This window comes from Callithrix jacchus, chromosome 6 (genome assembly GCF_049354715.1).
Source record: "Callithrix jacchus isolate 240 chromosome 6, calJac240_pri, whole genome shotgun sequence".
NCBI classification, from domain to species: domain Eukaryota; kingdom Metazoa; phylum Chordata; class Mammalia; order Primates; family Cebidae; genus Callithrix; species Callithrix jacchus.
In genome coordinates this window covers 147,862,647-147,885,973 of record NC_133507.1, presented here as the reverse complement: position 1 = coordinate 147,885,973, position 23,327 = coordinate 147,862,647, and the positions used below count along the sequence as shown (strand labels likewise).

The window sequence follows — 23,327 nt, the reverse complement described above, 5'->3', positions numbered from 1 at the left end:
TTAATTTTATTTTCATCCTAGTAGTCCACAAACAGAAGTTTAATATGTTTGTTATATTTTAATAAGTATTCATTAAATATATAATCAATTTTTTAACAATTAAAATAAAAGCAACAAGTAAGTCTTTCTGTGTGCCACTTAAAATAATATCCTGGCTGGGCACGGTGGCTCATGCCTATAACCCCAACAGTTTGGGAGGCTGAGGCTGGTGGATCACCTGAGGTCAGGAGTTTGAGACCAGTCTGGTCAATATGTCAAAATCCTGTCTCTACTAAAAATACAAAAATTAGTCAGGCATGGTGGCTTGGCCACCTGTAATCCCAGCTACTTTGGGAGACTGAGGCCAGAAAATCACTTGAACCCAGGAGGCAGAGGTTGCAGAGAGCTGAGATCGCACACACTATTGCACTCCAGCCTGGGTGACAAGCAAAATTCCATCTCGAAAATAATAATAATAAAAATAATAATATCCTAGCAGTGGAACCTGTCTCATGCTTTGAGCACTGTTTTATTCTGATCATCTTTTTAGTAACCTCTAGTTTTTAATTTCAGTGTACTCAATCCATCTTCAGGGCTCTGTAAGCCTTTAGGTTTGGATGTCTGGCAACTTTTGGAGAAGCATTTTTTCCAAATTTGGGGATTTCAAATCTTGTTTTTAAATCTTCCAAAGCGTTTTTACTTACCCTATTGCTGTGTCCTGAGAAAGTTATCTTTCTTTCTTTCTCAAGATGGAGTTAAAAGTTGGGTATCCCCATCCGTTGTTCACTGCTAACAGCCCTGGTGCCCCTGGCTTAGCAAATGCAGTGAACACATTCTCCATGGCAGTTTGGCAGATGCCTCAACAGTGACATTTGCCTTTATAGATTAAGAAAAGAAGGGGTCCCTTTATGTGCTGCCTGTGCTAAATCTCCTGACACATTTCTTTTCTATTTATTGCATATTAGATTTCAGGTTTTTAATTTGAGTGTTTCTGGAAAAGTGTCAGAAGGTTGTCTTAGCACGTGTCTAGAGTTGCATGTACATGAAACAAAGGCAAATTCAAAAGGTAAACCTCAAATAAGGAAACAAAGGACACATCTAATTGTTTAACCCAAATTGTTTCACTCTTCCTGCTGGATGTGTCAGAATATAAAGTGGCATCATTTAAAAAATACTCTAGATTATTTCTGAGGTTGTTTATTGATATTTTTGTTTGTTTATGCCTAAATGAAAAGCAATGTCTGACTTTTAAAAACATGCTTTTAACAAAAAATATATAACACATACAAAATAGAAGCTCGTTTTATAATTCAGATCACTTTTCAAATTGTGTCATGATGAGGGCAACCAGAAAATTATGAATAAATTCCTCCTAACAGGGCCTTCATTAAAATTGCTTATAAAGCAGGCTCTTTCCTCTTAACTATTCAGTTCACAAACACTGTTTTTAGACAATAACAACCATACAATATAATTATGTACTTTGTCTAAAGTATTTTATTAATTAAATAATAGGTTTAGATGACTGAATTCTAGTTAACCTCTGCCACTTATAACCCAAGGCATAGCCTCTCAGAGTCTCAAGTTACCTCAACTGGTAAAGGAAATAAAAATAACTAAGTTAAAAGCTGACTTGTAGACTTGTTAAGGAAATTGAATTAGTAAATCTATGTGGAACTGGTTTTTACATTCTATAGCACTACAAAATGTGCATCAATATTGTAACATATAAAAATTAGCACATATTATAATTAATAATAGACAATAATACCATATAATTTCATAAATTTAGAGAGTAGCTAGGATTTATAAACATGCTTGTGATTTCAAATACTATCTTCATATATGTCTAAAAGAATATTGACATGTGGTTTTCCAGCTGGTTTGTTCTTTAAAAATATTTCTGGATCATTTGTAATTAACATGGATTTTAATTACTGAATTAATTGCTACAGTTGCTTGAGTATACTTAGAGTTTCAATTTTTAATTCTGTATTTTGAAATGGCTTTTGCCAGAGTAGCCTTGTTCAACTGGGCTATATAAACATGTAATTATTTATATACCAACTCACGTTAGGTTCATAGTTTAAAGACTGCCAGTTTTCCACTGTTGTAATTATAGCCATAACAGATCTTAAGTTGTTTTAACTAAACAGTTCAGTGTCTTTTCGAATTTGCCTTGTAAGTTATACATTCATTAGATTTTTAAAGATAAAAATTACTATATACACACACATACCCGTACACACACATATAAATTGTGTATGAGACATAAAATTTTTTAAAAGTTGGCAATTTTGACATTTAATATATGCTTCAGAAAGAGTAAATACAACTTTCATTTCAAAATGTTCCTCAGATTTTAAAATAACTTTAATTTCCTTGGATAGGAGTACTCTGTAATTAAGTAATCCCTGTTATACAGAAAAAAAGTGTTAGATGTAAATACATAATTCTGCCACCACAGCTAACAGAAATGTTATCATTAAGTGTTTTCTACATTCTTGAAGAAGTGAGTAAATATTTCTAAGTCTGTATTTTTTTTTTAATGAAAGAAGCATTACTCATATTGAATATCCAGTTCTAGCCAGGAAACAGGAAAACACAGAAGACATATTATCAAATACTTCTTGAGGGCAAACATTTTGTTTGTCAATCTTAGGTACTATGAATGGCATTATTAACTAATGTTCACTATCGTAATGCATTTCTTATAGTTCTCACAGCTCTTAATTTTCTAAGTTGAAATAAATGCTCTTTACAATATTATGATTCCCCAAGTTGGCTTCTGGTCTTGTTGGTAATTTTGAATAGATAATTTTCACTTATTCATTCTATTTGCTTATGGGGCACAGCTAATTTATGATGGCTCTGATTTGCTTCCAAACCTGGTATGTTACCTCCACTGAATCATTGAATATAATTCATATATCTATGTCTAGGTAAACACGGCACCCACTGTATTTAGAGTCATGTTTCCACCAGTAGTTCCTGCAAAACTTTATATATATATATGGCAATATGGAATGTTGGCATAAAAAGACGTTTCAGGATAGATCAAAGAAGTTTGTGTGTGAGCAAGGAAAGTTTGACATGAAGCATCTCATGGCCAAATATTTATGCTAGATTCAGTTTCAACCCAAGCCATCTTCGGAATGTGCCAGATTTGGATCAAATTGCCTTTTTCCCCCTCCAAAGCTTGGCTTCAGTTATCCATCTCAAATTTTTCTCAGAACAAATGAACTAAAACTCCTCTAAACAAAAGTTATGAAATGCCATAATCACCCTATGGATGAACCTAATATAGCAGTTTTTCTGAAAACTATTAACCAAAAGGTGAAGAAATGTATCAGAAAACTACTTGTGAATCTATATGTTTTCCAACATCTCCTATATGAATTATCTTGATTGTGCATGCTGAATTATTTACAGTACACATCAAACTGACATATATGTAAATAATTTGTAGGCAGAGATAATATTTGTACTTAAATTTGAGCTAATTATATTCATTTTATTGCCTTTATACTCATAAAAATTACATTTAATTTCTTAAATTCAGTTGATTTCAGACTTTGTTCATGTAAGTAATATTATTTTATTTAAATTGCAAATGACTACATAATCTCATTTTTTAATTTCAGGCCTGGGGACCCAAAGATTCTCCTAAAATCCAAACAGAGGTTTAACATGAAGAATGTTTACAGACTTACTGAATAAAATGTTTTTGGTTACTAAATTTTTTGACAATACAAAGTCGTTTTTAAAAAAAGAAACTAATTTTCATGCGTGGCTTTCTTTACACAGCAATGCTGTGTGCAATGAATTGTTAAAGCTCCTTGGTTTCTACATTATAGAAGGTATTTTCAAAGTCAATGTCTGGACTTCTCATAGCAAAAGTAAAAGAGATCAGATTTCTCTACCAGTATTAAGCACATCTTTAGCTGTTTATGGAAAAACTAAAAATTTCTGTGAAATATTAGCATTCAGATATTGGAATACAGGCAGTGAATTTATGTAACATTAGAGAAAGATAAGCAATCAAGCTAGGTTCTGCAATTGCTTAGCTTACTGCCTTGAGATTTTCCAGGGAGGGGAATGTAACAAAAATCTGGTGGTTACCTGCAGTTTGAAGACAGCATTGAAAGGTTGGGGAAGACAAGGAGCTAGAATCCCCATGACAGATTAATGGTGAACAGAAAGTTGCACGAAGAGAATGTGAACTACAAAGACCTGCCAAGGGTTCCCTCCTCTACCTTCAGCTGAGTAAAATTGGTGCAAGCATTTGTGGCATCTGCCAAATTCAGGGAGAGAACTTCCTATAAAGAGCAGGTGGAATAATCTTGGGCTCACATCAAGCCTTTAAAAATGTGTATTCTCCTGCCTCAGCCTCCTGAGTAGCTGGGATTACAGGCACGCACCACCATGCCCAGCTAATTTTTTGTATTTTTAGTAGAGGCGGGGTTTCACCATGTTGACCAGGATGGTCTCAATATCTTGACCTCGTGATCCACCCGCCTACGCCTCCCAAAGTCAGCCTGGGTAACAAGAGCGAAACTCCAACTCAAAAAAAAAAATTATATTCTCAATAGTCAGAATAGAAAGTACTTGTAAAACATGGAACATTGAGTAGATTGTTAGAAAATGGTATTGCCTTAGTAGTGAGGAAAAATGAGGCCTGAACTAAAGACTTTTCTGGTCCCACTTGTAAAGCTTAGAGGCAGGTTTCAAAAACAGGAAACTATTTATAAATGACTTGAGAAGCACAGAAAAGCAAAAAGCTCAAGAATATTTAAAAAAATACAGTACTATTTGAAGAAATAATTAAAAGTTTCCCCAAATTTGATTAGGAGTAGAAATATATTTATTCAAGAAATTCAATGAACAAAGCACAGTAAAATTAAGACAACTGCAAGACATGCCATAATCAAATAGCTTAGTAAGGATAATAAAGAGGAAATTATTAAAGTAGCTAGAGAAAAAAGACACACTACATATAGTAAAACAAAGATCAGGATGATGAACAATTTCTCTTAGGAAGCAATATAAACCGGAAGACAGTGGAAAAGTATTTTTAAAGTTTAAAAAGGAGGTAATATTGTCCACCTAGAATTTTATTTATAATATAAAGCCTTTCAAAAACTAAGACAAAATAAAAAGTAATTCTAGAATAAAAAAAAACATGAAAAACATGAATTACCAGTAGGCCTGCACTATAAGAATGTCAAAGGAAGTCTTTCATAGAAAGAAAATTATGTTGGGTAGATATCTGGATCTAACAAAAAAGAAAAGAGCACAGAATTAGTAAGCATGCAGGTAAATATAAATTTGCTTTTTTATTTTGAAATTCAAAAATAATGATTTAAGCAAAAATGATATGACATTGTAAAGTTCATAACAAATACAGAATTAAAATATATGACAATATCAAAAAGGCTGTGATAGGCAAAATGGAAATATTCCATTGTATTTAAAGTCATATAATATGATTTGATGGTAGACCATAATAAAGATATATAAGCTAGAAACCCTAAAAGGTAGCAGTAAATACACACACACACACACACACACACACACACACACACAGTTTGGACTAAGTTAGGACTAATAAACCAACATGGAGCTAAAATTACAAAAGATACTAAATCCTAAAGAATATAGAAAGAGAAGAAAAAAGGAAACAGATGAACAAAGAAGAAACAAAAAGCAAACAATAGGATGGTAGATTTAAACAAAACCATGTCAGTAATCACGTTATATGTAAATGGCCTAACTATCCCATTTAAAATAGATTGTCAATTTGTCATATTGGCTTAAATACCAAGACTCAACTACTTGCTGCCTATAAGAACCTGACTTTACGTTAATGCCACATGTAAGTTAAAAGTAACACTAATGAAACGAAAGTTGGAATACTTACATAATAGTATATAATGTATATTTCAGGGCAGAGTTTAATAGAGATAAGTGAAGTCATTTCTTTAAAATGAAGTGATCAGTTAATCAGAAGATACCAATCATGAATGTCTATGTACCTAATAACAAACTTCTAAACACATAAAGCAAAAACTGTCAGAATTGAAATAATAAAGCAATTCACAATTATAGACAAAGATAATACCAGTCTCTCAATAATCATTAGAAACTGTACACCAAAAAATGTACTGGCAAACACATAGAAGACTTCAATGTCATCATCTATTTCACCTAATTGACGTTTAAAGACTATTACTCCTTTCCAAAATAGCATTGTATGCATATTTTTTTCAACTCCATATAGAGCATTTTTCAAGATGGACCATATTCTAGGCTACAAAGCAAGCTTTAATAAATTTAAAAGTATAGTGGTCCCTTCTTCTTCATGGAGGATATGTTCCAAGATTCCCAGTGAGTACCTAACACTGAAGATTGTACTAAAGCCTATATGCACAGTGTTTTTCCTATGTATAGATACATATAATAAAGTTTAATTTATAAATTGGGCACAGCAAGAAATTAACAAAAATAAAAAATAAAAAACAATTATAACAATATACTGTAATAAAAGTTATGTGAATATGGTCTCTCTCTTTGCTCTCAAAATTCTGTAATATTTTCAGAACACGGTTGACTGTGGGTAAATAAAACTGTGGAAAGTGAAACTGTAGATAAAAGGGGACAACTGTATTCCAGTAATACAAAATAAATTTTTTTATGATTATGGAATTAAATTAGCTATCAATAGCAGAAAGTTCTCTTTAAAAATTTGCCAAAGTCTGAGAATTAAGAAAGTTACAGCAAATTTAAAGAAGAAATAAAAAATATTAGAAAGCATTTTGAGCTGAATGAAAAATGAAAACAATATGAAAGGAATTTTGTTATGCAGCTAAAGCATTGCCTACAGGGAAATTTATAGGAACACAGAAACCCAGAAAACCCGTAACATCTTTACAAACTAGAAAATTAAGAGAAGATTAAACCTAACTTAAGCATAACAAAGGAAATACCAAATATAAGAGCAGAAACTACTAAAATATGAAATAGAATAACAATGGGGAAAATCAATAACAACAAATGCTGGTTCTCTGAGACAATCTGTAACTCTTATAAATCTTTAGTCAGACTGATCAGAAAAAAGATAAGACATAAATTGTCAATATCAAGAATAACAGAGGAAAGACCTCTGTAACTTACACTTATGGATAAAGGAAAATAAGAAAATATTACAAATAAATTAATGTCAATTTATTCTACAATTTAGGTGAAGTAGAAAAATTCTTTGAAAAACTGAAACTACTAAAACTCTTAAAGAAGATAGAGATATACATACATATATATACACAGATGATAGATACATATAGACATAGATTCATGAACCGTCTGTATCTATTAAAGAAACTGAATTTGTGGTTCAAAACCTTCCCACAAAGAAAACTTCAGGTGCATATAGCTTTACTGGTGACTTTTTTTCAAACATTTAAGAAGAAAAAAATGCCAATTTTACACAAACTTTACCAGAAAGTTAAAAAGTAGGACCATTTTTCAACTTATTTTATGAGGCCAGCATTGGCCTGATAGCACAACCAGATAAAAACATTAAAAGGGCCGGGTGCAGTGGCTCATGCCTGTAATCCCAGCACTTTGGGAGGCCGAGGCAGGCAGATCACGAGGTCAAGAGATAGAGACCATCCTGGCCAACATGTTGAAACCCTGTCTCTACTGAAAAAAAAAATACAAAAATTAGCTGGGTGCGGTGGTGCACGCCTATAGTTTCAGCTACTCAGGAGGCTGAGGCAGGAAAATTACTTGAACTCAGGAGGTGGAGATTGCAGTGAGCTGAGATTGTGCCATTGCACTCCAGCCTGGCACCTGGCGACAGAGTGAGACTCTGTCTCAAAAAAACAAACAAAAAAATTAAAAGAAGCCTACAGCAACTCAAGATTTAGCCAATCAGGAAATAGTATTGAAACAATTGGTTATCTAAATACAAACCCCAAGCCAAAATTATTTTTAAAATTTTTTTAAAATTATATGTTTCACCATATAAAATATTAACTCCAAGTGGATGTTCCTAAATATAAAGCCAAACATTATAAGGCTTCTGCAAGAAAATGCAGGAGAAAAATCTTTCTCATGTTAAATTAGGCAAAGACTTCTTAGATTTTAGGACCAAAAGCATGGCCCATAAAGGAAACATTGACAAACTGAATTTCATTAAATTAGGAAGAATGTCTTCTGTTTTTTGGAAGACATTGTTAAAAAAACATGGATATGGCCGGGTTTGGTGGCCCCTGCCTGTATCCAGCACTCTGGGGGGGCCAAGGCAGGTGGAGTTCAAGACCAGACTAGCCAACATAGTGAAACGCTGTCTCTACTAAAAATACAAAAATTAGCCAGGTGTGGTGGCAGGTGCCTGTAATCCCAGCTACTTGGGAGGCTGAGGCACAAGAATTACTTCAACCTGGGAGGCAGAGGTTGAAGTAAGCTGAGATTGCAGCACTGTACTCCAGCCTGGGCAACAAGTATGACTAAGAAAGAAAGAAGGAAAGAAAGAGGGAGAGACGGGGAGAGAGGGAGTGGGGGAGGCATGGACATGTAGAGAAGAACAACACACACTGAGGCCTATCAGAGGATGATGGATGGAAGAAAGGAGAGAAGCAGGAAAAGTAACTAATGAGTACTAGGATTAATACCTGGATGATGAAATAATCCGTACAACAAACCCCCATGACACAAATTTCCCTGTGTAACAAACCTGCACGTGTATCCCTGAACTTAAAAAGTTAAAAGAAAAGAAAATACTAGACATACTACACACTGTGAGAAAATATTGGCAAATCAAACATTGGATAGAGGACTTGTTTTCAGAAAACAAAATCTTTCAAAACTCAATAAGAAAGCAAATAACCAAATAAAGAAATGGGCAAGAGATACAAACAAGTCTTCATCAAAGAAAGTAAAAGAACGGGAAATACGCACATGATAGGATGCACAGCATCACTAGGAATTATAGAAAAGCAAATGAAAACCACAAGGAGCTACTCTTCTGCTCATTCTGCATATACAATGATAGTAAAAATCAAAACAAATTATAGCACAAAATTCTGGCAAAGATGCAAAGTAAATTACTCATCTGCTGCTGGTAGGAAGGCAAAATGGGGAAGCTTATTTAGCAAATCGTTTGACAGTTTCTTGTACTTTTCAATATCCACTTGTCATATACCCCAGACATCTTACTCCTATTTAAAGAAAGTGAGGAAAATTATGTTCATATAAAAAAATCTGTACTGAAATGTTTATTATGGCTTTTTTTGTGATCATCTCAAACTGGAAGCAACCACAATGCCCTCAATTGGTGAATAGATGAGCATTATATAATATACAATGGAATAAACTCAGTAATAAAAAGAAACAAACTGTATTAGCAGGATTCTCTGGAGGGACAGAATTAATAGGGTATATGTATATATGAAAGGGAGTTTATTAAAGAGAATTCACTCAAATGATCTTGAAGTAAAGTTCTACGATAGGCCATCAGCAATTTGAGAAGCAAGGAAGCCAGTGGTGGATCAGCCCAAGTTGCAATACCTCTAAAGTAGGGAAGCCAACAATGCAGACTTCAGTCGGTGGCCAAAGGCCCCAGAGCCCCTGGCAAACCCCTAACATAAGTCCAAGGTCCAAAAGCTGAAGAAGTTGGAGTCCAGTGTTCAAGAGCAGAAAGCATCCAGCACTAGAGAAAGTTGAAGACCAGAAGACTCAGCAAGTATGCTCTTTCCAACTTCTTCTGCCTGCTTTATTCTAGCCTCACTGGCAACTATTAGATGCCCACCTAGATGGAGGGTAGGTCTGCCTCTCCTGGTCCACTAACTCAAATGTTAATTTCCTTTGGCAATACCTTCACAGACACACCCAGGAGTAATACTTTGCATTTTTCAATCCAATCAAGTTGACACTCAATGTTAGCTGTCACATAAACTATGGCTGTGTATAACAACATGGTAGAATCTTACACTAGTTTTCTAGGGCTGCAGTAACAAAGTCACAAAAACTGGGTGACTTAAACAGCAGTAATTTATTGTGTTTCAATTCTGGAGTCTGAAAGTCTGATGAGATTATTGTGTCAGCAGGGTTGGTCCTTCTGAGGCTGACAGGCAGAAACTATGAAACACATCTCCGCTAGCTTCTGGTAAACTTCTGGTAATCTCAGTGTTACCGGGCTTGTAGAAGCAACATCCCAATCTCTGCCTTCATTTTCACATGGCATTCTTTCTATGTGCATGTTTGTGTCCAGATTACCCTCTTTTATAAGGACCCCAGTCATATTGGATTTGGACTCACTCTTCTCAGGTATGACTTCATATTAACTTAACAATTACAATGCTCCTCTTTCCTATGGATACATAGTAACATATAAACAATAGAATATTATTTAGCCATGCAAAAGAATGAAATCCTACCACTTTTGACAATATGGATAAAACTAGAGGGTTTCCTGCTAAGTGATATAAGTCAAAGAAAAATATGATCTCACTTATATGTGGAATCTAAAGAAGTTGAACTCATAGAAACAATAGAATGCCAGGAGCTGGGGAGATGGGGGAGAATGGTACATTTCGGTCAAAGGCACAATCTTTCAGTCATAAGATGAGTATGTTCTGGGAATCTAGTATTTAACATTGTGACTGCAGTTAATGATACCGTATTGTACACTTCGAATTTGTTCAGAGTAGATACTAAATGTTTTTACCACCTGCCCTCCACCCCAGTGGCAACAATGAGGTATTAGATGTGTTAACTAACTTGATTGTGGTAATCATTTCACAATACGTATGAATATCGAAGTGTCACATTATACACATTCAGTTTGTCCAATCTTATTTCAATTATAACTTGGTAAAGCTGGGGAAATATAAATAGGAGCAGAAGACTTCATATACATAAATGTTTATACAACATTGGTTTTAATCTTAAAAATTAGAAAAGGGGTTCATAGATTTTAAAAAGTTCAAAATGTATTACCAATGTTTTGAAATACTAAACACAACTGTTAAAATGTGGTACACCTTAAATATTTATGAGTTATTTTTGACAATTATTCTGCAATGAAACTAACATTAAAAAAAAATCAGGCTGGCACTGTGACCCATGTCTGTAATCTCAGTGTTTTGGGAGACTCAGGCAGGCAGATTGCTTGAGCTTAGGAAGTTCAGCCTGAGCAACATGGAAAAACCCTGTCTCTACCAAACATACAAAAATTAGCCAGGTGTGATAGTACCATGCCTGTAATTCCAGCTACTTGGGAGGCTGAGGTGGGAGGAACTTGAGCCTGGGAAGTTGAGGCGGCAGTGATCTGGGATCATGACACTGTACTCCAGCCTGGGCCACAGTGTCAGACCCTGTCTCACAAACAAACAAACAAACAGACAAATAAAAAAATAAAATCAATAAAACAATAACGTAGAGTGGTAGATTTACAATTATTCACACAGAAGATATTCATGGAACAACGGACTAATACTACAATGCCTACCAAGACCAGATGTTTCTTTGCTTGAGAACTGCAATATGTTACTCTCAATTCCTAATACAAATGGTACCAATCAAATTCTCCCTTCTGAGAATTTGGAATTGGGGTAAGAGGTGCTAGTTTATCTGGAATAGTTACAAGAATGAACTGTGAGAAAGCCAGAATCATGAGAGTAGTGACAAGGTGAATGTTGGAAAGAACCAGACATGAGGCTCAATGGCCCCAGAGGAGGAGAGAAGAGTGTAATGGAAGACAGTGCTTTCCCCAGCATCTCTTCTTCTTGATGCTGGTATGTCTTGATGCCCAGTTGTTCTCTCATCCTTGGATTTTCTGAAAGGTCCCCTATCCTTTGTTTCAAATGTCTTTTTCTCCCTAAGCTAATCTTCCCTTTGGAGTTGAACGATTACATGAAAAATAATGCCTGTAAACAATTTACAGGCCCCCCCAAAAATGTTAGAGAGAGAGGGAGAGAATTAGTAAGCTTGCGGAGGATATATACAAACCTGTTACTAGTGATTATCTGTAGATGGTGGGGCCATAGATGATTTTACTTCTTGAATGCATACCTTACATTTAGAGATGAGAGCTTATCATGCGGAGACACAGGAATGTGTCATTCCATCCCAGTTCTAATCATTACAAGTGAAAATTATTAATGGTTTTATATTTATGGTAGTTTAGAATTTTTTTTTTTTTGAGACGGAGTTTCGCTCTGGTTACCCAGGCTGGAGTGCAATGGAGCGATCTCGGCTCACCGCAACCTCCGCCTCCTGGGTTCAGGCAATTCTCCTGCCTCAGCCTCCTGAGTAGCTGGGATTACAGGCACACGCCACCATGCCCAGCTAATTTTTTGTATTTTCAGTAGAGACAGGGTTTCACCATGTTGACCAGGATGGTCTCGATCTCTTGACCTCCTGATCCACCCACCTTGGCCTTCCAAAGGGTAGTTTAGAATTCTTAATTATATCACTGAACAATCATCTTTTTTCACTTTCACTTTTCAAGTAGTTTTGTTTGTAGAGATAATGTATTTCTTTTTACAATAAAAGGCCCATAAACATGTTTAAAACAAGTTAAAATCAATTTGGCTGTTATGAATATAGCCTGTTTTCAGATACGAAATTCTACCACATTTTCTCATTTTTTTTTGTAATACTATGCCATTGCCCCTTGAAAATATGTTTCTTTTCAGTTAATGCTTCTCTTACCTTCAGTGGTCTTTATACAAGCAGAAAGAAAAATGTTTGTTATTATCTTCCTTTAAGTAAACCTTCCTGTAGTGAATAATTTCCTAAAGGAGCTCTAATTTCTTTACTTTTATTGGAATTTATTATATTTAATATCGTTTCATCATCATAGGTATTTTGGATAAGCATTTTTAAAAATTGTTACTTAAATCTCTCACCTTCAAGTTGGTATTCTGTTTTCTAGAAGAAAATAACTTTGTATGCTGTGATGTCTCAGGATAGTAGACATTCCTTCTATCAATGGCATTATTTCAATAGCTATCATTTATTCTTTTTTCTTATATGAATTCGTAATCTGTTTATCTAAGTGCAAGTGTGTATATTCTAGAATGCATTTGCTCTTCCTCCTCTTCCCATCTTTCCTCCTGCTCCTCCTTTTCTTTCTTTTAACTTTCTTCTTTCTCCTCCACTTTTAAATAAGATTTGGCATATCAGGCTATTTTAAGATCTTGTCTACACTTTGTTTTGAATTGGGTAACAAGTGAGACAAATAAGACATTGTCTTGATAGGAATTTGGCATTTTTTTTACTCTATTTACATTTACAAATTTAAGAAATCAGTATCTTACATTTACCAAGTATGCTCTGTGAGCCCGATACTGAACTGAGTAATTTATATTCATTATTTTGTTTAAACCTCCCATCAACTGCTTAGAGTCTCCTGTGGAAACTGAGCTCCAAAGAACTCGTTCAAAAATTCAAACGGATTGCAAGAGGTAGAGTTCTGTTTCAAATGTAGGTTGTCTGATTTCAGAGACCAGACTCTAAAAAACATGGGCACTAAATTTGGTCAAGGCTCAACATTTTAACTCTGCAGGTGGGAAAACAGTATTTCTAGATCACCACAATGGCCTGCAGATGTCTATCATTGTGACCACTGACAGTTTCTATACTGGGAGAGGCTAGTATAGACTCCAACCGAGAAAAAGGACATCCAGTTAGATCAAATTCAGACTGCTAAGGTACTCTTCTAGCTGTGTTTTCAGGGTAATCTTTTAAGAAAAATTTCTTATCTGCCTTGAAGCTCAAGATGATCTATCCTGAAAACTAAGTTATATATATATACATACACATATGAAAAATGTTGAAAAACACTATAATTGGGATATGGGATATGAGTTTATTTTTGTAAAACAATCAACAAATTAAGATATTTGCCTAGTGTAAGAGATGTTTTCTTTTTGCACATTTCTATTTTTAACACCTAATTTTTTTTCTTTTTTTTTTTTTGAGATGGAGTCTTGCTCTGTTGCCCAGGCTAGAGTGAAGTGGTGCAATCTCTGCTCACTACAACCTCTGCCTCCTGGGTTCCAGTGATTCTCCTGCCTTAGCCTCCCTAGTAGCTGGTATTACAGGCACCTGCCACCATGCCTGGCTAATTTTTGCATTTAACAAAAATTCTGTCTCTACAGAGACATGTTGGCTAGGCTGATCTCAACTGACCTGGGTGATCCACCCACCTCAGCCTCTCAAAGTGTTGGGATTACAGACACGAGCCACCACAGTCGGCAGTACTTTTTTTTTTTTTGAGATGGAGTTTTGCTCTTGTTGCCCAGGCCATAGGGTAATGGTGTAGTCTCAGCTCACTGCAACCTCTGCCTCCCGGGTTCAAGTGATTCTCCTGCCTCAGCCTCCCAAGTAGCTGGGATTACAGACATGCGCCACCACACTCAGCTAATTTTGTATTTTTGTAGAGCCGGAGATGGGGTTTTTCCAGGTTTGTCAGGATGGTTTCGATATCCTGACCTTATGATCCGCCCACCTAGGTCACCCAAAGTGCGGGGATTACAGGCATGAGCCACTGCACCCAGCAGTATTTTCTGTATAAGAAAAATTAACATATATAAAATATTACTTTAGGACAATGTATAAGGCAATAATCTATATATGAAAGAAACACTAGATGTTGTGAATGAAAGACAAAAATAAAAGTACCTCACAGAAATGCTATCTTAAGATTTTATTTATGCAAATATTCAGGACCGTATGCTGAACCTTACGGTTTGGTGTGTAAATATCTCATCTTCTATTTGCCCAGGGGATCTTGTCTAGATTTGTGAGATTATTAAAAGTTATTTCCAATTACTGAGACCATCTAGTCTTTAAGACCAAGTAGTGTTAAAAAAAAAAAAGATACCCCAAGTAGAAATAGGTCAATTACATTATTAAAACCTATAGGATTGTTGTATTATTAATTCTCCTTAGGGCCAATTATGTCAATATGCATTTGCATTACCTTGATAATAAAATTTATATCCTTTTGGGTTAGAAATCTTATTCTTTCTAAAGCCCAGCTGGCCATTTACAATCTTACTCAATGGCAGCTTTCCAAAAAAGATCCAACATGCTCCAAGAGAAGTCTTCCCTTACAAATGCAAATAAACTTTAAAACAACATTGTTAATACACATGAAATGCTCAAACCTCTTACAAAGTTCCCCATTGCTCTTAAAGTTTAAAACTTTAAAAATGACATATAAGGTCCTCTGGGATCTACTTACTGCCTGCTTGTTCCCCTGGTCATATCTCTTATGATTCCCCAGCCTCTCAGTACACTCAGATCAAACTGGCTTTATTTCAGTCACTTGATCATGTCACACTTTCTTGTCTCTGCACCTCTGTATGTGCCATTTCTTATGTCTATAACATCCTGCCCCTTCTTTGGGCCAACTTCTACTCAAATTTGAGATCTGGGCTGAGACATCCCACTTCTTGCAGGACCTACATGGTACCACTTTTTAGAAGGATGGTTATACAAATCACCTTTCCACTTAGATAGGGGACAGAGACTGAGTCTCTCCTTCCCCATGGCATCATCTGGTCCTGAGGTAAAGAAGTATAGAAAATGTACATTGAAAATTTAATGATCAGTATCAGTGCAGTTTCTTTTAAAATATTATGCTATTTTCAGAAGATGAATGTGATTCTTCCCTCACTATGATATGTGGGAAAGAGAGGAATTTGAAGTTGAAAGGTTTCTTGTCCTTGGATATTGAGTTAACTGTTAAAGTGATCTGCAATTGATTTCACAACTTCCCCAACTCTCCATTTCTTCAGTTGCAAATGGGGCCAATGAAGATATTTTTAATCTCTTTCTTAGATTAACTTCAGCCACAAATTAACTCATGCATATGAAAGCATTTTTTAAAATGAGAAAGTGCCATGTGTATGTCAGTTATTTCATGGACCATATTTTCAGTGGAAATCTCATTTCCCAGTGGTGGTGGTTGAATCGTCACTTTCCTAAGGCTGTATCATCATCTCTCAACGAGGGACACCAAATGGATGTACAAACTAAGTAAAAATAGCATTCTTGCTCTGCATGCATTGTCATACATCCCGAACACCTGATTCCAAATATGTTTCTGCTCCTCTTATAATGAAATTAGAGGGACATCACCACCCTGATGGTCAAAATTCTTATAGCTACAAGCATGTAGTAAATAAAATCCATCCCAAACAGATTAGCTTAAAATTAAATTGGCCAAATCTATTAGGGAATTTTTTTAGTCACCTTATTCTATCATTGGATGTCATTAAAGTGAAGTTTGAATGATGAAGAAAACATCATTTGGCAAAGCGTTAGCACCAAGGTCAGCAGAAGAAAGGCTGTTTCTAAATAGATTTTTAAAAGGGTTATCTGTAGAAAAATCTCTGCTTAGGAAATGGTGACATTTGATAATTACAACCTGGGATATCTCCAAAAGCAAACCTTCAAAATGGTCTACTCCCTTGCCTGTCAAATGCTCTCTTGAAAGGTGTGTTGGGCTTACCGATTTGCATGAATTCTTCTGGTTTCTGTCATCTGAAAGTCATGTCTTATAACTTGGAATGTTTATGTGCTTTGACAGCTCCCATCTGCTGTGGGGATGTCTAAGCGCCCCAAGCCTCGTTGGCAGAAGTCAGTTAAAGCTTTATTTTTACTCGATAGAATTTAAATTATTTATAGTGGTATGTCTCATTGATTATTAGATAAAGTTTTTGATGACACAGGAATGTCCTGTCAACATTTTCCAGATTATAAATAAATGCAAAGCAAAATGACACACACTTCTTATTAACATAAACTTTCTGATATTGTGATCATAATTAGTTGATCTGTGGCCCCTTCATTAGTTATTTATTTATTCACCTTCATTTTCCACCTCATTTTGGAAAGGATTTGTCGTGTTGTCATTTCATTAAGAGAAGTACAAGGGCAACCGTATCAGAAACGTCAAGTATTCAGAAATTGTCGACCTTGACGAAATTACCCTTAGAACTCTACAGAGCTAAAACTTAAACTATGACAAGCAGCTTTCCACAAGAAAGGAGCTAGGGAAGAGGTAAGTCACCCTATCAAGAAGGCTGGCCCACATGTCATGGATGCCAGCTCTTTATGTTCAGGTTATGGGTATTCAAGCTCTGTATCACTTTACTTACTACACTTCACTTACTTGGGAACTGACTGTGTGACAGTCATTAGCCATAGCACTGGGAAAAATAGAAAATGTAGAGAAGGTACCTGTCCTCACAGCGTTTACATACTAATGGGACAAATCAGACAATACATATGCCCCAAAAGTTTTTTAATTGTTCTCTGAAGAAAATAGAGAGAGCTAGTTGTGGCTGAGAACAATGGAGATCAGGCAGAGAGACATCCTCTTGTATAAATCTCGAGTTTCTCTGTTCTTGTCTTTTTTGTAAAATAAACCTTCATATTAGAATGTGAGGTGTTATGTTATGTAAACAATGGACATCACACCTCTGATGTGAGAGTTTTAGGTCCAACTCTTTTTCTAGTGTAAATTATCATGTTTCTTAATTGTAAGTTTGCCTAGTGAAAATGTTTCTTTTCAACTTCATTTACTAGTTCTTGTCAGAACAAAGTAACGTATCTCATTTAATCTTCACATATTATGAAGTAGGTAGATATTATTTCTAATCATTTGTGCAAATATATACAAATAGTACAATAAACAAATCTTAAGTCTACAACTTACAACATTTTACGAAGTGTAATTACATTACACTATGTAATTCCACCAGATGATATTATCCGTTCCCAGATAATGCTGGTGAGCCCCTTCCAGATCTCGCCCTGTTCTGAATCTAGTCATTGCCTCCCCCGAAAGGCAATCACTTTTCTTAATTTTACTACAATTGATGAATGAAATTCCTATAAATATGCATTATTTCGTGTTAGGCTTCTTTAATTCAGTAGTGTGTCTTGGGATTCATTCATGTTGTTGCACGAAACAGAAGCTGGCTCCTTTTCACTGACATGTATTGTAATGTGTGTCTATGTCCTGCTGGATTTATTCTTTTTTCTGTGGATAGACACTTGGGTTGTTTCCAGTTTTTGTTATGATGGATAAAGAGCTATCAACATTCTTGTTTGTGCATTTTTGTGCACATAAGTACTTGTTTCTAAGGGTGGATATTTAGGAATGTAGCTGCTGATTTATAGGGCATGCATAAGTTCTGCTTTAGCAACTATTGACAAAAATTTTCTACCAGTTGAGATTTCATCAGAAACCTCAATCCACTATAAAGCATATATGATAAGGGATGTATTACCATGATTCAACTTTACTCAATTGTGGAAACTGGTGGAGCTGTCTATTGAGGATGTCGCCCCTCTGTCTAGTATCAAAACTGAAATTATTCCACATCAGCTAGACAAGAAGTCGGGAGGAAACACTGATTTTAAAAGAGAGCAATGAGAAACTGGAACTCACAAGGCAGAACTAGAACACTTGAGGAAAACTGAAACCGTCGAGTAAACTCTAACTCTAAATGGCTTTTGTCCCTGGACACCACCAACATTGACACTGTGGGTCATCTGCAGGAGAAGCTGTTGTTCTTTGCTATGGAGCTGCACGTGTATTTGGCTTAAGGCTTGTAGAAACAAGAGGAGATTAAGTGATAGCTGATGAGCCGCTGGTGAGCCCCCTTTTAGACCTCACTTAGAATGTCTTCTCCAGCCAGGGCTAACAAGGAATCACATGGAGAAAGAACTATGAAATGCAGTTCTAGATTATTTGTGTAGACAAAGGAAATATCCACTACATTCCAGCTCTCCTTCAACTATCTGTAATTCTTAAAAAGAGAAGCAAAGTTATATTTCTACCTAACATAAGCAATTATCTCTCATATAACCCCAAATATGCTATCTTCTCTTCAAAAGAGAACATAAAATACTTGAATCTATTTTTGGATTACAGTATTTACCGCTTTAGCTAAGTCAAACTCTCATTTTTTAACTCCTGTATTTCCATTTAATTTCTATGAGTCTATATTATATTAGGTGGTAGAGAATTGCGAGGGAAAAAGAAAAAAATGATTAATATAAATAAAAATATAGTCATATCAAAATAAAGAAGAATATCCTTCGCTACTCTAGTCCTCATTTTTACAACTAGCCACACAGTTGGAGCCAGTATCATTCTTTTTAGAATGGAAATTGTTAATTATAATTTGTATACACTTATGGGGTAAAAGTGATGTTATGATTCATGAATACAATGTAAACAATTAAATCATGCTAGTTCACATTCATTACCTCAAATACTTAAATTTTTTGAAGACTTTTGAAATTTACTTCCTTAGCAATTTAGAAATGTACAATATTATTAACTATATTTACCACACTGAGCAATAGAACTATTAAAAACACCTATATTCCTCCTGTTTGGGATTGGGTACTCTTTGATCATCATTGCTTCACTGCCCCCAGCCCCCAGCCTCTGTAACCCCAGCATGTGCTCTTTGCTCCTATAAGTTGGATTGTTTTAAATCCTACATAATGTGAGAACCTGCAGTGTTTGTCTTTCTGTGCCTGGCTTATTTCAGTTAGCATAATGTTCTTCAAATTCATCCATGTTGTTGAAAGTGACAAAATTTATTTCCTTTCTGAAGACTGGTTAATATTCCATTGTTTATATGCACTACCTTTACTTTTATTTGCCCATTTGTTGATGGATACTTTCATTGATTCCATAACTTGGCTATTGTGGATAGTGCTGCCTTGAACCTGAGAGTGCAGACCTCTGGTCGACAAACAGATTTCTAATCTTTCGGATAAATATCCAGAAGTGAGATTGCTGGATCCTCTGGTAGTTCTATTTTCAGTTTTCTGTGGAATCTCCACACAGTTTTCCATAGTGGCTGTACTAATTTACGTTCCCATCAATAGCATAGTAGAGTTCCCTTTCCTTCATACCCTCATCAATGCTTGTTATCTTTCGTCTTTTTGGTAATAGCCATCTGACAGCTGTGAGATGATATTTCATTGTCATTTTTAACTTGCATTTCCCTAATGATTTGCAGTGTTGAGTATTTTTTCATATACCCGTTCATCATTTGTATGTTTTCTTTTGAGAAATATTCAGGTCCCTTGTCTCTTCTTTAATTGAGTTTTTTGTTTTCTTGCTGTTGAGTTGTTTGAGCACCTTACATATTTCAGATATACATTCTTTATTAAATGTATGGTTTACCATACTTTTATCTTATTCCACAGGTTGCCTCTTCGTGCTGTTGTTTCCTTTGCTGTGCAGAAGTTTTATAGCATAATGTAATCCCATTTGGGTCTATTTTTGCTTTTGTTGCCTGCACTTCTGAAGTCAAATAAAAAAAATAATTATCCAGAGCAGTGTTGTGTAGTTTCACCCATATGTTTTCTTCTAGTAGTTTTTGGTCTTGTATCTAAGTCTTTAACTGATTTTGAGTTGATTTTTGTATATAATGTGAGATAAGGACCCAATTTCATTCTTCTATCTGTGAATATTCAGTTTTCTCAGTGTCAATCCCATAATTATTTTTCTCCTAAGCAAGAACTCAGCTGGTTGTAATTCCTTTCCTGGTATGGTGAGTCAAATATTTATTCCTGAAGGATCTGGGTGACTTAACTTCTACCTATGTTGGATATCATTTTCCATTTATTTTAATGGCAGGACTTAGGAGTCCTAAGAGGCACCCAAAGAATATTCTGCATTTCAGTATACTCCCTTATCCTTATTGTGTAGTAGTACAATTTCTTCTAGATAATCAGGACTAATTTTTCCAGGCAGTCTAGTAACTGTTGAATATTGTCATAGAAGCTGAAAATGGACAGTTATCAATTTCAACTTCTAGTATGATGGAAACATTACAATACCTTGGTTAAAGTATTAATCTTTTAAAACTGTAGACTTTGGGATAAAAATTAATCAAATCACTTTGGGAGGCTGAGGCGGGTGGATCACGAGGTCAAGAGATCGAGACCATCCTGGTCAACATGGTGAAACCCCATCTCTACTAAAAAATACAAAAAATTAGCTGGGCATGGTGGTGGGTGCCTGTAATCCCAGCTACTCAGGAGGCTGAGGCAGGAGAGTTGCCTGAACCCAGGAGGTGGAGGTTGTGGTAAGCTGAGATCGGGCCATTGCACTCCAGCCTGGGTAACAAGAGTGAAACTCCATCTCAAAAAAAAAAAAAATTAATCAAATATGGTAGTCACTAGTTATATGTGGCTATTTATATTAAATTAAATTATTTTTAATTAAATAAATTTAAAACTATATTATCTCAGTTGAAGTAGCCTTCTTTTAAGAGTTCCATAACCACCTATAGCTAGTGACTACTGTGTTGAATTACACAAATGTGGAACAGTGTTATCTGGTCTAGAGACTACCAGAATCCAAAGTTTTGTTAACAAGCAACATTTTTACTAGGGGAATATCAGGGCTGATAGTTACAAGAGTTCCTCTCGTTTCCAACTATGATGATCCTTGGACCCATGAATTTTGGCTGTGGGGAAATGGCACTATATATAGGTTGCTGAATTATAGCATATACTGCATCCTGGAGAACATTATCTCAGCCTCATAAGGTGTTCTTACCCTACTGGTGGCATGACTGAGTCTTCTAAAAGCTATTGTACCATTCTATCATACCACTGCTTCAGGGTGATGGGAAACATTGGAAGACCAGTAAATTGCACAAATATAAGACTGTAGTTATTTGGTCAGAAGCAAAGCTGTATGGAATATCATGATGGTGAATAACATGGAAGTTACTCTTTGGTAAGTGTTCACATGAAGAACAAATACCGTCATAGTCCATGCCCAGTTACAGAACCAATTTTCTCATTATGTTTCTTCCAAGTCCCTGTCCATTTATCTCATCTATTAGCCACTGTCCATTAAGTGGCATAGATTCACACCTGTGGCCAGAAGCCATGGTTTTGGCAGAAGCATTATAGGCAAATAAGATAGATTCATATTCAGAGTATCTATTCCAGTGGGAACAAAATGCTACATCTTGCATTATGAAAGGTCTCACAGGTGTGTCCAAGGGAGAGAATACAGCCATGGGTTCTTAGTTTCTGTTTCTGGTTGGGCCAGTAAAGCCCCTTCTTCATCTTTCTTTTCTGCATGTCGCTGGAGGCAGAAACTAAAATCTATGGCTTCAAGCTGCTAAAAGCAGAACAAAACAAAACAGAACAACAACAACAAAATACGGCAGGTTGGACAAGCTTGGATGCAATCCACCTGTACCACGTCGCTCAACGAGCTCCATGGTGAATGGTGCAATACTGGGAGCTCAACATTTGTCTCTGCTAATAGCAGGTTAGCAGTGGCTTTAGCCAAATTGGCCTTTGTGAGTGACAGTTTATGTGTTTGAACCCAAGATGCAACTCTAGCCCTAAAACATCACCACTTCGTTCATGAAGCTCATTCATGACAAAGGACAGAAACGTCTGACTTACCTTCAGAGAATGGGGCATTTTGTCTAGACGAATATTAAAATTCTCTTGTTTGAGTTTGTTGTCTGGTAAGTGTTCAGATGAAGAACAAATACTGTCATAGTCTGTGCCCAGTTACAGAACTAATTTTCCAATTATGTTTCTTCCAAGTCCCTGGCCACTTACCTAATATTTTAGCCACTGTCCATTAAGTGGTATCGATTCACAACTCTGGCTATGTCTTTCTTCTTCCAAGCAAAGCAAACAGCCAGATTCACTGTTCAAAATTTTGTCCACTGGAGCCCTTCCCTTCACCTTTGTCCTCCAAGGCCACCCCAAATAAGTCTGTAAGGTGGTCCCACCTCTAAATTAAGCCGTATTATTTTAGTCAACCAGCTCTAGGGAAATCTCCATGTGGCCAGGAGGGCAGGTGAGAAAGAGGAGGCACTGGAGCAGGAATATGTGAGCCACTTGCTCATGCAACTTACATTTGCCTTTAGGATGTGACTGAGCTGAATCTCCTACACGCCATTTGAATATGAAGGGCTTCTGTGCTGCCCAATTTTGTGGTTTGATGGTCAGACAGCAACCAGTTTATGATAGGCAGCTGAGGCCATGGGGTAATTTGGTAGGCTGTGATAAAACACCATCATTTGCTTGGACCCAGAAAAAATGGAAGTTATGTCTCAAAACTGTAATAATTGTTTGCAAAGGATGATATAGCTGTGATCCAAAATTTTAAATGTTTGTACTGTGAGCCTCCTAGAGTGTTCTGTCAAAATCTCCATGAAGCAGCCTGTCTGTCACAGACATGTCAGGAATCTTGAGGATATGAAGGGTCATCTGGTCCAACTATTAGGGCAGCTGAAGAATTATTATTAATATTATTT

The 23,327-nt window shown here is 35.8% G+C and overlaps 1 long non-coding RNA gene across 1 annotated transcript in view; it reads left to right on the top strand.

The window, feature by feature from the left end:
- The window catches only part of LOC144576833 (uncharacterized), a 276,348-nt gene extending 272,654 nt beyond the window's left edge, over positions 1–3,694 (top strand). Inside the window, exon 3 of the long non-coding RNA XR_013519410.1 lies at positions 3,624–3,694. This is a non-coding gene — a long non-coding RNA (uncharacterized LOC144576833). The remainder of the gene's footprint in view (positions 1–3,623) is intronic.
- The last annotated feature ends 19,633 nt before the right edge of the window (positions 3,695–23,327 follow it).